General features: G+C 44.2%; 1 long non-coding RNA gene across 1 annotated transcript; it reads right to left on the reverse strand.

The window, feature by feature from the left end:
• Nucleotides 1-383: 383 nt before the first annotated feature.
• On the reverse strand, nt 384-5313 carry Gm39601. Its single transcript, XR_872268.1, has 5 exons — nt 5189-5313; nt 4842-5007; nt 4101-4182; nt 2496-2640; nt 384-762 (listed from the first exon to the last, which is right to left on the reverse strand). It is a non-coding gene; the product is annotated as a predicted gene, 39601 (long non-coding RNA).
• Nucleotides 5314-14047: the final 8734 nt, after the last annotated feature.

Raw genomic sequence — 14047 nt, forward strand, 5'->3', positions numbered from 1 at the left:
ACAGGATAACTATTTAAACCACAACAGGCAGGCGGCTGGTGGTTGATTTATATTACCTGGCTATGTTAGTTATGTGATTTGGGCAGGTGTTCATGGACTCAACAGTAAACATTTCCTTCTATTTTTATGAGTCTATTTTGGAAACACATTGTAAATGACACAGCATCTCAATTCCACGGAACCTGTAGTCTAAAAACATTCACACACAGGTAACGCTCAGCTAGCTAGGGTATTGTAGTCTAAAAACATTCACACACAGGTAACGCTCAGCTAGCTAGGGTATTGTCTTAAGTAGGTTTTCAAAATGTTACTTTACTAAGAAAATGGTGGCAGAGCTGTTGAAGTCCTCGAACCAGATTGGATAAAAAGAATCTGAAAAGAGCCACGTGGTTACTGGACGCATACATGTTCTTTCAAAGGCAGCAAGCACTAAACACCAGATTCACACCAAATGTGTTCTCTAAGGAATATGTAGGCATTTACATCAAGTTCAAGTCTCAAAGCTATCCAGACACAGTCCCTGCTCTTTACCTCTTAGCACTCAGCCGGCACTCCTTAGGAAACCTCTGCCGCCATAGTAATGATCTCCATACCACCCCACGCCCGGCTTTGTGGATTGAACCATGGCATTCAACAGCAGTAGGTGTTCCCATCAGCTACTGTATCAAAGGTTGAGATGCTCTCTGGTATGCCACTTGTTAATGCAAAGTTCACTGAGAGAAGAGGTAAACATTTGATTGACATGAAATGTTCTCCCTGCTTCTAAGAAAGAAAAAAAAAAGATGCTTAATTAAATGTTTAATGTTTATAGTTCACATAATAGCTTTAGGTCAAATTTATGATGTGCTACACCTGTGGGGTTTTTTTTATACTATATAGACTTTATAGTTCATTGAGATTTCTTATATAATCAATGTATACAGTATATCCAAGCCAATTTATATGACAGAGCACATTTTTATTCTTTAAAAGTATGATAAAGGTTTATAGCGTCTTTGCTTTTATGGGGTATTTTTGTCATGTCCATGATTTATTTAATAGTAAGTGCTTGGTCAAGATTGCAATGCTCAATTATGACATTGTTCTTATGGGAAAATGTGACTATTTTACAATAGTTTCCAGGAATGGATTGTGGTCAATGCGCACGCATGTGCGTGTGTGCGTGAGTGTTGTGCACATATCAAGCCCCTTCTCTATCTGACATGTGTCAGTAGGCAAATTCTTTCATTGTGCAGGCTTGGAGAGACACCTGAACTTTTTAGGTGCTCTGGCCCATGACACAGGAATGTGATGGAACAGGACAGGTTTCCTAGGGTGACCCATGAGTCCACCATATATTGAAAGAATAAAGACCACTCTGGCCTCCCAGCCACCTTTCCCCTACATGTGTAGCCATGTCCTGGCTCCTGGACATTGTTTGCAAGTGCATGATAATCCATTTGCCTACTCCAAATGGACTTATGGGAGGCCAACTATGGTAAAATGGCTTAGAAAATAATCCACAGCACCAAACTTTAAGCAAGTGTGGCTTCACTGTGACTCCGGAGTCCTTTAACACACCTGATTCCCAAAGTGCCTACATTTTATTTACAAAGGTTTCTTGTCTTCAGCACAGATGTTCAATTCTCCCAAAAGGATTCCCTGAGCAATACTATTTATAACACCCAGAAAACCACATAAATAGCAGTCTTGGAATTGAAAAGTACCTCCTCGGTCATTTAAAAAGTACTATCTCCCTTTTTAATTGTGTGTATAGGCAATGGGGGACACATTGTGAATGTGAATGTAGTTCCCACAGAGGCCAGAGGAGGGCGTTGGAGCCTCTGGAATTAAGGTACAATTGGTTTGAGCTGAAACACTTGAGATCCAGGAACTGAACTCTGGTCCTCTACAAAACAGAAAGTTCTCTTAACTTATGAGCCATTTCGTCAGCCATCCTGTCCCCATGAGGAAACACAAGATTTCACACTATATCCTAGGCTGTTATGGAACTCACTGTGTAGCCCAGGTAGCTCTCAGCAATTCTGTCTTGGACTCTCCCGTATTAGTATTATAGTGATTTTAATATGTCAAGTAAATAAGAAAAAAATCCCAGCTGGGCGGGTTTAATCCCAGCACTTGGGAGGCAGAGGCTGGCGGATTTCTGAGTTCAAGGCCAGCCTGGTCTACAGAGTGAGTTCCAGGACAGCCAGGACTGCACAGAGAAACCCTGTCTTGAAAAAAAAAAAAAAGAAAGAAAGAAAAAAAAGAAAGAAAGAAAAGAGAGAGAGAGAGAGAGAGAGAGAGAGAGAGAGGAAGGAGGGAAGGAAGGAAGGAAGGAAGGAAGGAAGGAAGGAAGGAAGGAAGGAAGGAAGGAAGGAAGGAAGAAAGGCCCCATGTTTCAGGACATAGCATAGGACATAGTGGGAAACTTCTAATCTGCCTTCAAAGCTCTAGGACATTAAACATGGAACAAGAAGACACCATGAAGCTATAGAAACTCGTTTGCCACTCACCCTTTTGTATCTCTGGCTATTGAATATCTGTTTCCTCTTCCTGCAGGGAGAGAGGTCCACAAGACTCTAGAACAGCAGTTCTCCATCTGTGGCTTGAGGTCCCTCTGGGAGTCCCAGTGACCCTTTCACAGGGGTCCTAAGACCACTGGAAAACATAGATATTTGCATTACAATTTATAACAATATCAAAAGTAGTTATGAAGTAGCAGTGAAAATAATTTTATGGTTGGGGGTGAGGGGAGTCATAACATTAGGCACTGTATTGAACGGTCGCAGCATCCGGAAGGCTGAGAGCCACTGCCATAGAAGCTAACAGCACTTACAAGAGTCAAGAAGCTAATGAAGGTACAGATTGATGCTCTCCGCCTCCCCACACACACCTACCTAAGGGTCTAACAAGCTAAGGAAAGGAGACTCTGGTCAGCCCCACTGCATGTAGCATTCATACTTCATCACCCACGCTGTGGTGAGCTTTTTGATGGTACAGCTATATGTAAACCCCTCATCCATGCTCCTGTGAGTAACTCTAGTAAATTCCCTGGTTCGTTCACGAGGCTAGATTGAAGTGAGTTGCTTCTTTGGTCTGTAACTGTTGAACAAGTAGATGTGCATTTTATCTCCCTGGTCAAAGTCACTCAGCACAAGCTTAAGCAAGCTCAGGACGGTTGCTTTCTTTGTTTGATCAGGCCACAGGGCCTGCTGTGATTAGCAGCGGTAGCAGCCACATTCATACCAGGAAATGTGCCAGGAAGTGTGGGTCAGAGAAGACAGATCAGATGCCATGTCAGGCCTGGGTATCACATGCACTGACTCTAGTGGCAAGCTTTTCAGGCTGGCAAGAATACGGGAAAGGAAGCTGGTGAGGTCAGGGAGAATGACAAGTGTCCAGTCAGTGCCTCAGCCGAGACCCAGCTGCAGCCAGCAGAAACCACTCTAGCTGGTTTCAACACAAAGTGATTTATTAATAGGTGTTAGGTGGCTTAAAACATCTTTGCAGAGCCTCGAGGAGTGACTCCTGGCACACTGTCACCATGGAAAAGCTGTCACTTCTTTATGGCACGTGGGTGTGTTTGAGACAGAGGAACCCTTGCCTATCTACACCAGCAAAGCGGGTACTTCGGGCCTAGCCTGGTCATACACTACACCAATCGAGCATACTGAATCTGAGCTCTAAGGGAATGTATCCAAGCTGGTCTTCTATTTTTCAGCCTTTACAGCAAGAGCATTAAATTCACAGATGTGGCCATCTGTGGAGGTATATACTGCTAATCCTAGTGTCTGGGACCTAGGGGCAGAAGGATCAAAAATTCAAGGCTAACCTGGGCTGGCCCCATCTCAAGGAAAAAAAAAAAGAATAAAGAAGATCAGAATCTAAGTCAGCAAAGGCACAAGGGCACAGGAGTGGCACACGCACAGGTGCAGACGTGGCAGAGACCGGCCCCTTACGGAAGAGGAGGGACTGGCTCAGCTGGTTGCTTCAAATGCTCTTTGCTTATTGCATCTTGAACTTACTTGTTTGTTTATCTGAGGAAGCAAGTAGAAGCTTCCTGGCCATGCCTTGTATTCTTTAAAGGAGATTATGGAGAGAGAGAAGGAAGGACTTACTTTGGCTTTCACTTCAAGGGCACATTCAGTTGTGGTAGAGAAGGCATGGCATCAGGAGCGGGGGCAGCTGGCCATGCTGCATCTGCAGTCAAGAAGCAGAGATCAAGGAATGCAGGCACTTTCTCCTTTATATTCAGTCTAGGACACTCAACCTATAGAACGGAGCCACCCACATTCAGGGTGGACCATTTTGCTTCCATCTAAACTAATCTAGAATCTTCCTCTATGACACGCCCAGAGATTTGTTTTCATGATGATTTTAAAACCCATCAAATTGACAGTTAAGATTAACCATCACATAAGATAAGGTCCAGAAATCTGTTTTAACAAGGCTTCCAGAACTTTCTACCGGTTGCTGCTGTGTAAGACCACCATGTTGCACAATACTTGACTTTTTAGGAATTAGGGTAATTTGCATTTTTGTGTATTCAGGATTTTATATTGCCTCATTTACTTTCTGCTTTAAAGTCTTTTCTGCCATTTCGAAATTGAGTCTTGGGCTGTCTTTCAAGTTTTGATATATTACAAACGTCTGCGCTAATTACTATCATTCAGGAGACGGTTTCTTAGGATAAAGCAGAGAAGATATTGCCCCTCTCCCTAAAGATCCATTGCTCTTGTCTCCTCCCCAGCAGAAGAGCATGACAGCTCAGTGTACAAAGCCAGTCCTGAAACACACCGGAAACTTAACTGGCTATTCAAATCCAATCAGCTTAGCTGCTGCAGGCTCATACTTCATACCTCAAAAAGGACTGTCCTCGGAGTCCTGTGCTTGGAGTAGATTTCTACACAAGAGTGGAAACATCTCTCCAGAATATGCCCCGCTACAACAGAAACAAAGATGTCGTCGCTCTTATCCTCCCCAGAACCATGGACCTCCAATTGCTTCTCCAGGCCTCTGTGCTATCTATGATCAAACACATCAACACAAAACATGCGAGACAAACTAAAATATTGTCTTCTCCTTGAGTTAAAAACCAAACCAAACAAACAAAAAAACCCACATCCCATTTTGTTCATTTCATAGTCTGCTGCCTGCAGGCTGCCACCCTCCCTTCACCTGACCAGTCCAGCCCACTCATCCTCACCTCAGGCCTGCTGCGGTGGACTCCAGACAGGGGATGTTAGACGTCTGAAGCATGCTATGCACTCAACGACAGCATGTGTTTCCCTGCATCTGCACTAAATTCAAACCATTCTTCACAGCTACCAAAGGCACTGGTAGCCAGTAGGTGTCCTTTGATTGTATTTTTAGAATGACCCATGAATAAAATAGAGTTGGATTGCCCAAAGAAAACCCGTAACTAAATCTGACAGTTGGAATATATCCGGAGAATTCCAATGTGTTATTTGAAGGCTCGTTCCTGCAGTGCCATTGGAAGTAACGTGTTCTATTCTGATTCCTGACTTCCGATAACTCGAGAGTTGATTTAGGTGTTGAAAGAAACAAGAAAGCAACTCTAATGCCCAGAGCCATTGAAAGAATGAGAAATAGATGTGTTTGCACACATAAGCACATGCATGCAAATGTGTCCAGTGTCATGCAAGACCAGAAGGGAAAAAAAAGAAAAAGAAACCTCACAGGAAGAAAAGAACTGAATCCACAGACTCAGGCTGAATCACCCCTGCCTAAATCAGAGCCTTTCTTAAGAACTCAAAATACACCCTCCCCTTACACACACACACACACACACACACACACACACACGCACGCACGCACGCACGCACGCACGCACTGCTATCTTCAGTATTTAATTAATTTGCACCCACATTCCTACAATTCATATTCCTCAAGTTCCATCTGATCCCAGCCCCAGAGAATCAGACACATATTTGCACTCTCAGAAGCTGGTGCTCTGGCCGTATTTAACAAGCAGCAGCACTGACAGTAATTGGACTTTCATATCAAGGTAAATAAATGGCAAGATCATGAGAACACACTCCAGTGGCCCTGCGCATCCTGGAACCGCTAACATCAGAGAAGCAAGTTTTAACATCAGGCCTCGGTGGAGTTGCATTTTCTATAAACAAACAACGTGAAGAAAGCCTCGCCTTTGTCATGTGTGAGTCCCACTGAAGAGAAAATGAATATTCCGTTTCATAGATGTGTTACCAGAAGCTGCCGCTTTCTTTATTTAGCGGAGGCTCTCAAGTCCTCAGCGCACAGCACGTCACATGACCCACAGTGGGCCCACAGGCGCTCCCAGCAGCAGCTCCTGATGTAAATTGTCCAGCGGATTAAATGTGCTGGGGTATTAACACTCCAAGCGAGTCCGTTTTACAGGCAGCTTGTCTTTCTCTCTCTTTTAACTACATGGAAGGGAGTCCTTGCCTTCTAAAACCAGTGAGCTTCTGCTGGGGCCAGTGCTCTCTGCCTCAGCACCACAGGCATTTGTTGCTGGCTGGCTAATTTTGTTTCGGGATGGTAGGAGGCATAAAAGCAACTCTACAGACATTAAATGACCTGAGACCTAACTCCTGGGACCTGTGGATATGTCACACAACATGGTCAAAGGTAATTCAGGTTCACAGATGGAATCAAGGTTGCTAATCAGCTAACCTTGAAACAGAAAGGCTCTCTTACAGGACCCGGTGACCCAGTGAAGTCCTAGGTCCCTGGGAAATGAACTTGCAAGAGGTACAATCACGGGAGAGAAGACAACAAACTTTCAAACTGTGATTGGCACTTGGCCAGCTTCCCGTGGCTTTAAATATAGAGCAAGGGACCCCAAGCCAAGGAATTAGGGAACATATGGAAGCTGGAGAGGCCAAAGGAATGGATTTTGCTGTAGAACTCCAAAAGAAAACAGCTTAAGGACATCCTCGATTTAGCCCTCTGAGCTGCATGTAAACTCTGACCAATAATATAAAAAGTAAATCCATATTGCTATAAGCCATTGAGTTTGTGGCAATTTTTCATGGCACTAACTGTTACGGCAGTCGTATATTAAAAGGGAATAAGAGACTATCCCACGATGTTAGCTGATCCATGTCCTGTACCTACTAGATGCCCAAAGGATTTTCCCCCTATGGTGTCAATCAAAAATGTCTCCAGACATTGTCCCATGCCCCTGGATGGCCAGTCTACCCGCACTAAACTACTGCCCTCAGCTGTTTGCAGAATCATAGTCTAGTCTATCAGTGTTCCAATTCTATCACTGTTAAGCCAAGTAGTTTCAAAACCCTAATATTGTGCCTCCCAAAGTACTTCTGTTTTGAAAGGAAAAGAAAAGAAGAGGAGAGGAGAGGAGAGGAGAGGAGAGGAGAGGAGAGGAGAGGAGAGGAGAGGAGAGGAGAGGAGAGGAGAGGAGAGGAGAAACGAGAGGAGAGGAGAGACGAGAAGAGAAGAGAAGAGAAGAGAAGAGAAGAGAAGAGAAGAGAAGAGAAGAGAAAGAAAAACCCCCACTCCAGATGTAGTAGTGTACCTTCAAAAAGGCTGAGGCAGTAGAATCTCAAGTTTGAAATTTGATCAGGTTGTATATGGTGAGACCCTTCCTCAAAAGGAAATATTTACTACTATAGAAGAAATCAAGCTCGCTCTTCAAAGGCTGACGAGAAGGCATGAAAGACACAAGTTAAACACAGACCAGTGTGGGTCTTAGCTGACACCAGGGAGAGTAATAAGGGTGCTAAGAGATTAGCATCTGCATTTGTGTAGCCTCCAAAACTGCATTGTAAACCACACACACACACACACACACACACACGTGCACACGCACACACACACGTACACGCAAACTCACACAAGGCATGCTGGGACATTCTTCCTATTGCCTGTGTGTTTCTGTAGCCTGTAGGTCAGAGGTGGTAAGGCAACAGAAGAGGTGGAGAATATAGAAGCCATTCTGGGTGTTTGGAAAGTTTGAAGGGTGCTGAACCTTGATTGACAGCCATGAAAAGGGCACACACAGGTCTTAGTGTTCAGTCCTCAGCTCCTCTCTATGAGCCAAGTGTTCACATCACTTCTGAGGCTCATCGTTTGCTGAATTTTGGCAGTTCTGGGGACAGAATCCATGGTTTTGCATGTGGGAGGCAGGAGAGATGCCACCAAGCTACAGTCATAGCCCCTCATACCACTTCATGTTTGCATGTGTGTGTGTGTACATGTTGGGGTGCCTGCATGAATCTATGCAAATGGGTGTGGAGGTCACAGATCAGAGGTCAGTTTCAGGTGACATTCTTTAGGCACTATCCATCTTGTCTTTTGAAACAGGATCTGCCACTGGCCTGAAAATCACCAAACAGACCAGGCTGGTTGGCCAGCAAACTCCAGGGACCTACCTATCCCTCTGTCTTTGCTGGGATTATAAGGAGGAACCTCTACATGTGGTTTTTTTTTAACATTAATTCTGGGAATTTTAACTTGAGTCTTCACCCTTCTTTCTAAATTGGATACTTTATTTATTTACATTTCCTGGCTTCCCCTCTGCAACCCCCCTTTCCCATCCACCCTTACCCTACTTCTATGAGGTGTTCCCCCATGCACTTACCCACTCCTGCTTTGCCACCCTAGCATTCCTCTACACTGGGGCATCAAGTCTTCACTGGACCAAGGGCCTGCCCAACCATTGATGCCAGATAAAGTCCCTTCAGCTCCTTCAGTCCTTCCCCTAACTCCTCCATTGGGGTCCCTGTGCTCAGTCTGGTGGTTGGCTGTGAGCACCTGCATCTGTATTGGTCAGAATCTGGCAAAACCTCGAAGGAGACAGCTGTATCAGGCTCCTGTCAGCAAGTTCTTCTTGGCATCAGCAATAGTGTCTGGGTTTGGTGTCTGCATGTGGGATGGATCCCCAGGTGAGGCAGTCTCTGGATGGCCTTTCCTTCAGTCTCTGCTCCACTCTTTGTCCCTGTATTTCCTTTAGACGGGAGCAATTCTGGGTTAAAATTTTGGAGATGGGTGGGTGGCCCCATCTCTCAACCGGGCGGTCATGCTTATCCTCTGGATATGGTCTCGACTGGTTCTCCCTCCCCTTTGTGGGGTATTTCAGCTAATGTCATCCCCATGAGGTTCTGGGAGGCTCTTGCTTCCCTGGCATCTGAGACTTTCTGGTTGCTACCCCAGTTCCCCACCCCCCATTGCTACACACCTCTGTTCAATTTCCTGACCCTCTGTACATCTCCTCCATCTACTCCCATACATGATTCTGCCCTCTTTTTTCCCTTGTCCTCCTCTCTTCCTCCCAGGTCCCTCCCACTGTCTACTTCCTTTGATTAAATTGTTCCCCCTTCTAAGTAGGACTGAAGCATTCACACTTTGGTCTTCCTTCCTCTTGAGTTTCATGTGTTCTGTGAGTTGCCGTGGGTATTCCACACTCTTTGCCTAATGTTTGGTTGAAAATTGATTTTATTTGATGTTAGAATGGCTACTCAATTGTTTCTTGGGACCATTTGCTTGGAAAATTGTTTTCCAGCCTTTTACTCTTAGGTAGCATCTGCCTTTGTTACTGAGGTGTGTTTCCTGTATGCAGCAAAATGCTGGGTCCCATTTACATATCCAGTCTGTTAGTCTATGTCTTTTTATTGGGAAATTGAGTCCATTGATGGTAAGAGATATTAAGAAATAGTTATTGTTCCTTCCTGTTATTTTTTGTTGTTAGAGGTAGAATTATGTTTGTGTGGCTATCTTCTTTTGGGTTTGTTGAAAGAAGATTTTTTTTCTTGCTTTTTCTTTCTTTTTTTTTTTTAATTAGGAATTTATTTCAGTTACATTTCCAATGCTATCCCAAAAGTCCCCCACACGTTCCCCCACCCACTCCCACTTCTTGGCCTTGGCGTTCCCCTGTACTGAGGCATATAAAGTTTGCACGACCAATGGGCCTCTCTTTCCACTGATGGCCTACTAGGCCATCTTCTGATATATATGCAGCTAGAGACATGAGCTCCGGGGGTTACTGGTTAGTTCATATTGTTGTTCCACCTATAGGGCTGCAGATCCCTTTAGCTCCTTGGGTACTTTCTCTAGCTCCTCCATTGGGGGCACTGTGATCCATCCAATAGCTGACTGTGAGCATCCACTTCTGTGTTTGCTAGGCCCCAGCATAGTCTCACAAGAGACAGCTATATCTGGGTCCTTTCAGCAAAATCTTGCTAGTGTATGCAATGGTGTCACTTTCTTGCTTTTTCTAGGGTGTAGTTTTCTTCCATGTGTTGGAGTTTTCCATCTATTATCCTTTGTAAGGCTGGATTTGTGGAGAGGTATTGTATAAATTTGGTTTTGTCATAGAGTACCTTGGTTTCTCCATCTATGACAATTGAGAGTTTTGCTGGGTATAGTAGCCTAGCATTTGTGTTGTCTTAGGGTTTATATGATATCTGCCCAGGATCTTCTAGCTTTAATAGTCTCTGTTGAGAAGTCTGGTGTAATTCTAATAGGTCTGCCTTTATATGTTACTTGACCTTTTCCCCTTACTGCTTTTAATATTCTTTCTTTGTTTTGTGCATTAGGTGTTTTGACTATTATGTGATGGGAAGAATGCCTTTTCTGGCCCAATCTATTTAGAGTTGTGTAAGCTTCTTGTATCTTTGTGGGCATCTCTTTCTTTAGGTTAGGAAGTTTTCTTCTATTGTTTTGTTGAAGGTATTTACTGGCCCTTTAAGTTGGGAATCTTCACTCTCACTCTCTTCTATACCTATTATCCTTAGGTTTGGTCTTCTTATTGCGTCCTGGATTTCCTGGATGATTTAAGTTAGGAGCTTTTTGCATTTTGCATTTTCTTTCACTGTTGTATTAATGTTTTCTATGGTATCTTCTGCACCTGAGAGTCTCTCTTCAATTTTTGGTATTCTGTTGGTATTTCTTGTGCTATGATTCCTGATCTCTTTACTAGGTTTTCTATCTCCAGGGTTGTCTCCCTTTGTGATTTTTTTGTTTCTATTTCCATTTTTAGATCCTAGATGATTTTGTTCAATTCCTTCACCTGTTTGATTGTGTTTTCCTGTTATTCTTTAAGCAATTTTTGTATTTCCTCTTTAAGGGGTTCTACCTGTTTACCTGTGTCCTTTTGTGGGTTTTTTTTTTTTTTTAGTTATTTATGTCCTTCTTAAAGTCATCTATCATCATCATGAGATGTAATTTTAAATCAGAGTCTTGCTTTCCTGGTGTGTTGGGATATCTAGGGCTTGCTATGGTGGGAGAACTGGATTCTGATAATGCCAAGTAGCCTTGGTTTCTGTTGCTTATGTTCTTGCCCTTGCCTCTCACCATCTGGTTATCTCTGGTGTTAGCTGGTCTTGCTGTCTCTGACTGTGACTTGTCCCTCCTGTAAGCCTATATGTCAGCACTCCTGGGGGACCAGTTCTCTCTGGGAGGAATTTGGGTATGGAGAGCTGTGGCACAAGGTCAGCTTTGGGGTGCAGAAGGAAACCCAAAGGATCCTGTCCCCTGACTTACCTTGATTCATGTCTCCTGATGGCTCTGGGTGGGTCCCTCTTGGGCCAGGAATTTGAGCAGAAGTGGTGGTCTCACCTATGCTCTCAGGTATGTCAGCACTCCTGTGAAACCTGCTCTCTCCCAGTGGGGTTCTGGGTACAGAGAGATGGCACAGGGTCAGCTCCAGGCATAGATGGAATCCAGAAGGATAAGATGTCTTCACTCTTGTGTAGCCAGTACTTTACCCACTGAGCCATCTCCCCAGTCCACTTTATAGCACTCCTGGTAAACACAAACATACACACATACACACACACACACACACACACACACACACACACACACCAGTGGGAGGAGGAGGAGGAGGGAAGGATAGGGAGGTCTTGGAAAACATTTTGGAATAAGAGTTAGCCATGAAAAGTAACAATGATAGATACTCAAGGTGGGGCTGTTCTCCCTCACTAAACCCAGCTTCTGGTTCTGTTACCTGTGTGTCATCCCCGGGAGCTTTAAACAGTGCTGTTGTCCAGGCAGTCAGGGTGTTTGGAGGGTACCCCTCTGTTGAATGACACTGTCTGCTCCTAACCCCCGGACATCGAGCTTCCTTTGTTTTCATACCCTTTTATTAGTATCAACTATCCTTTGCTCCAGAGCCTTCTGGACCCATTTGCAGCTCTTCTACTCGAAGAGCTTCCCAATGACCCAGCAACATTCCCCATCCCTAGGCAAGCGCCTCTTGTATCCAAGCTCACTGGGCTGTTACTATTGCCGTTCCCTATACTCCTGACAGAGGACCTATCTCTCATTTCACTGCATAAACCCAAACCTACCCAATGTCATCTTGTAGGATCATCGATTTAGAGTGTCAGAAAGAGAAAGCAACTGCAAGAGACACAGCCACCAGAACTTCCCCCTGTGGGTGGTAGTAGGCATTCATAAAGGAACATCCTGCTAACGTGGATTCTTCTTCAGGTCTGCATGTCTGACTCACTTTGCGATCATATTAAGTACAAGAAATAAACATCAAACCCTTTGCAGAGTTCGATGTCAGGAATATTTCTTGATGCTTACCTGAATTTCCCTTTCCTTAGCTTTCTGCCCATCCCACCCACTCCTCCTCCTCTCTCCTCCAAGAGGTAATTAGCCTTGGAGAAAGAAGGATAGACATGGAACGGTGCATCATGGGAAGCATTTGGACTATGCTTTATTGATGTCATGTTTAACACCTCCCCCCAAGCCAAACAGTAGTTACTTAAATTGGTATGTGATGGGGGCTGTTTTGTTATCTTATATGGAGCTAAACAACTGGAAGCCAAACCACTTCTACCATCCAGTTGGTAATTAGGGAGAATAAAATGCAATTTCACATTGAAAACAAAAAACCAAAATAACAAAATAACAAAAAACAAACAAACAAAACACTTCTAAACTGCTACAGGATGGCAAGCCTCGCTGGAAACGCCTGTTGAGTGCTGGAAAGCCAGCCTGACTCCAGGCTCTATGCTATTCTATCCACACGAGGAGGCATCTTCAGCAGGGAGTTCTGCCCCCAGCATCATAATTGCAGGGAGAAGATCCCAGGCAAGTGGCACACAGCATCTTTCAGCAGCAGGACCCAATCAGATGGAACAGTTAAGAACTTTGCCTCTGGAACTTGTCAAGTGTTTGGGCAGATCCCACTGGGGTGGCTTCTGTATCTGAGGTACCTTCTCTTCTGTAGGGGAAATAAGAGAAAAGCCTGAGGCAAGTCTTCTGACCCCAGTTTAAGAGCACACCCTGAAACTCCTGTAGGGATGTACTGTGTATGACCCATGTCTTAGAGTTTTACTGCTGTGAACAGACACCATGACCAAGACAACTCTTATAAGTACAGCATTTAATTGGGGCGGGCTTACAGGTTCAGAGTTTCAGTCAAATATCATCAAGGAGGGAGCATGGCAGTGTCCAGGCCAGCATGGCCCAGGAGGAGCTAAGAGTTCTACATCTTGATCTGAAGGCAAACAGAAGACTGTCTCATGGGCAGTAGGAGAAGGGTCTCAAAGTCCACACCCACAGTGAGACACATACGCCAACATCTATGCCACATCTCCAAATAATGCCACTTCCTGGGCCAAGCATATTCAAACCACTGAAAATGGCATTCCTGGAAAAAGAAACATGGAAAAGTTGAGTCAATTTTTTGAGGAAACTTCATTCAACCAATATTTATTTAGTACTTTTCATGTAAAAATGATGTTACAGGGAAAAATTTTTTTAAAGGGCAACACATAGGACATGGCTCCTTTCTTAAAAGTAGGTCAATACATATACAAGCAATTATGCTACAATTTGGAATCAAACTCTTGTTCTATAAATAGTACAGCCAAGTACTTTGCTGCCATTCTGTGATAAAGGGTCCAGAGGGAAAAGCCAGAGTATCTGAGCTGAGTCTTTCAGTGAAATAAGGTAACAAGGGAAGTGCCCAAGCTGGGAGCACAGCTGGAGCAAAGACTCACCTATACAGATGCAAAGCACATCTGGGGGTTGGTGCTCCCTAATCGGGGCTGAAAGCTGAGAAGGAAAGTGATGTTCCTTGATA

Source organism: Mus musculus, chromosome 11 (assembly GCF_000001635.26).
Source record: "Mus musculus strain C57BL/6J chromosome 11, GRCm38.p6 C57BL/6J".
In the NCBI taxonomy this organism is placed as follows: Eukaryota; Metazoa; Chordata; class Mammalia; order Rodentia; family Muridae; genus Mus; species Mus musculus.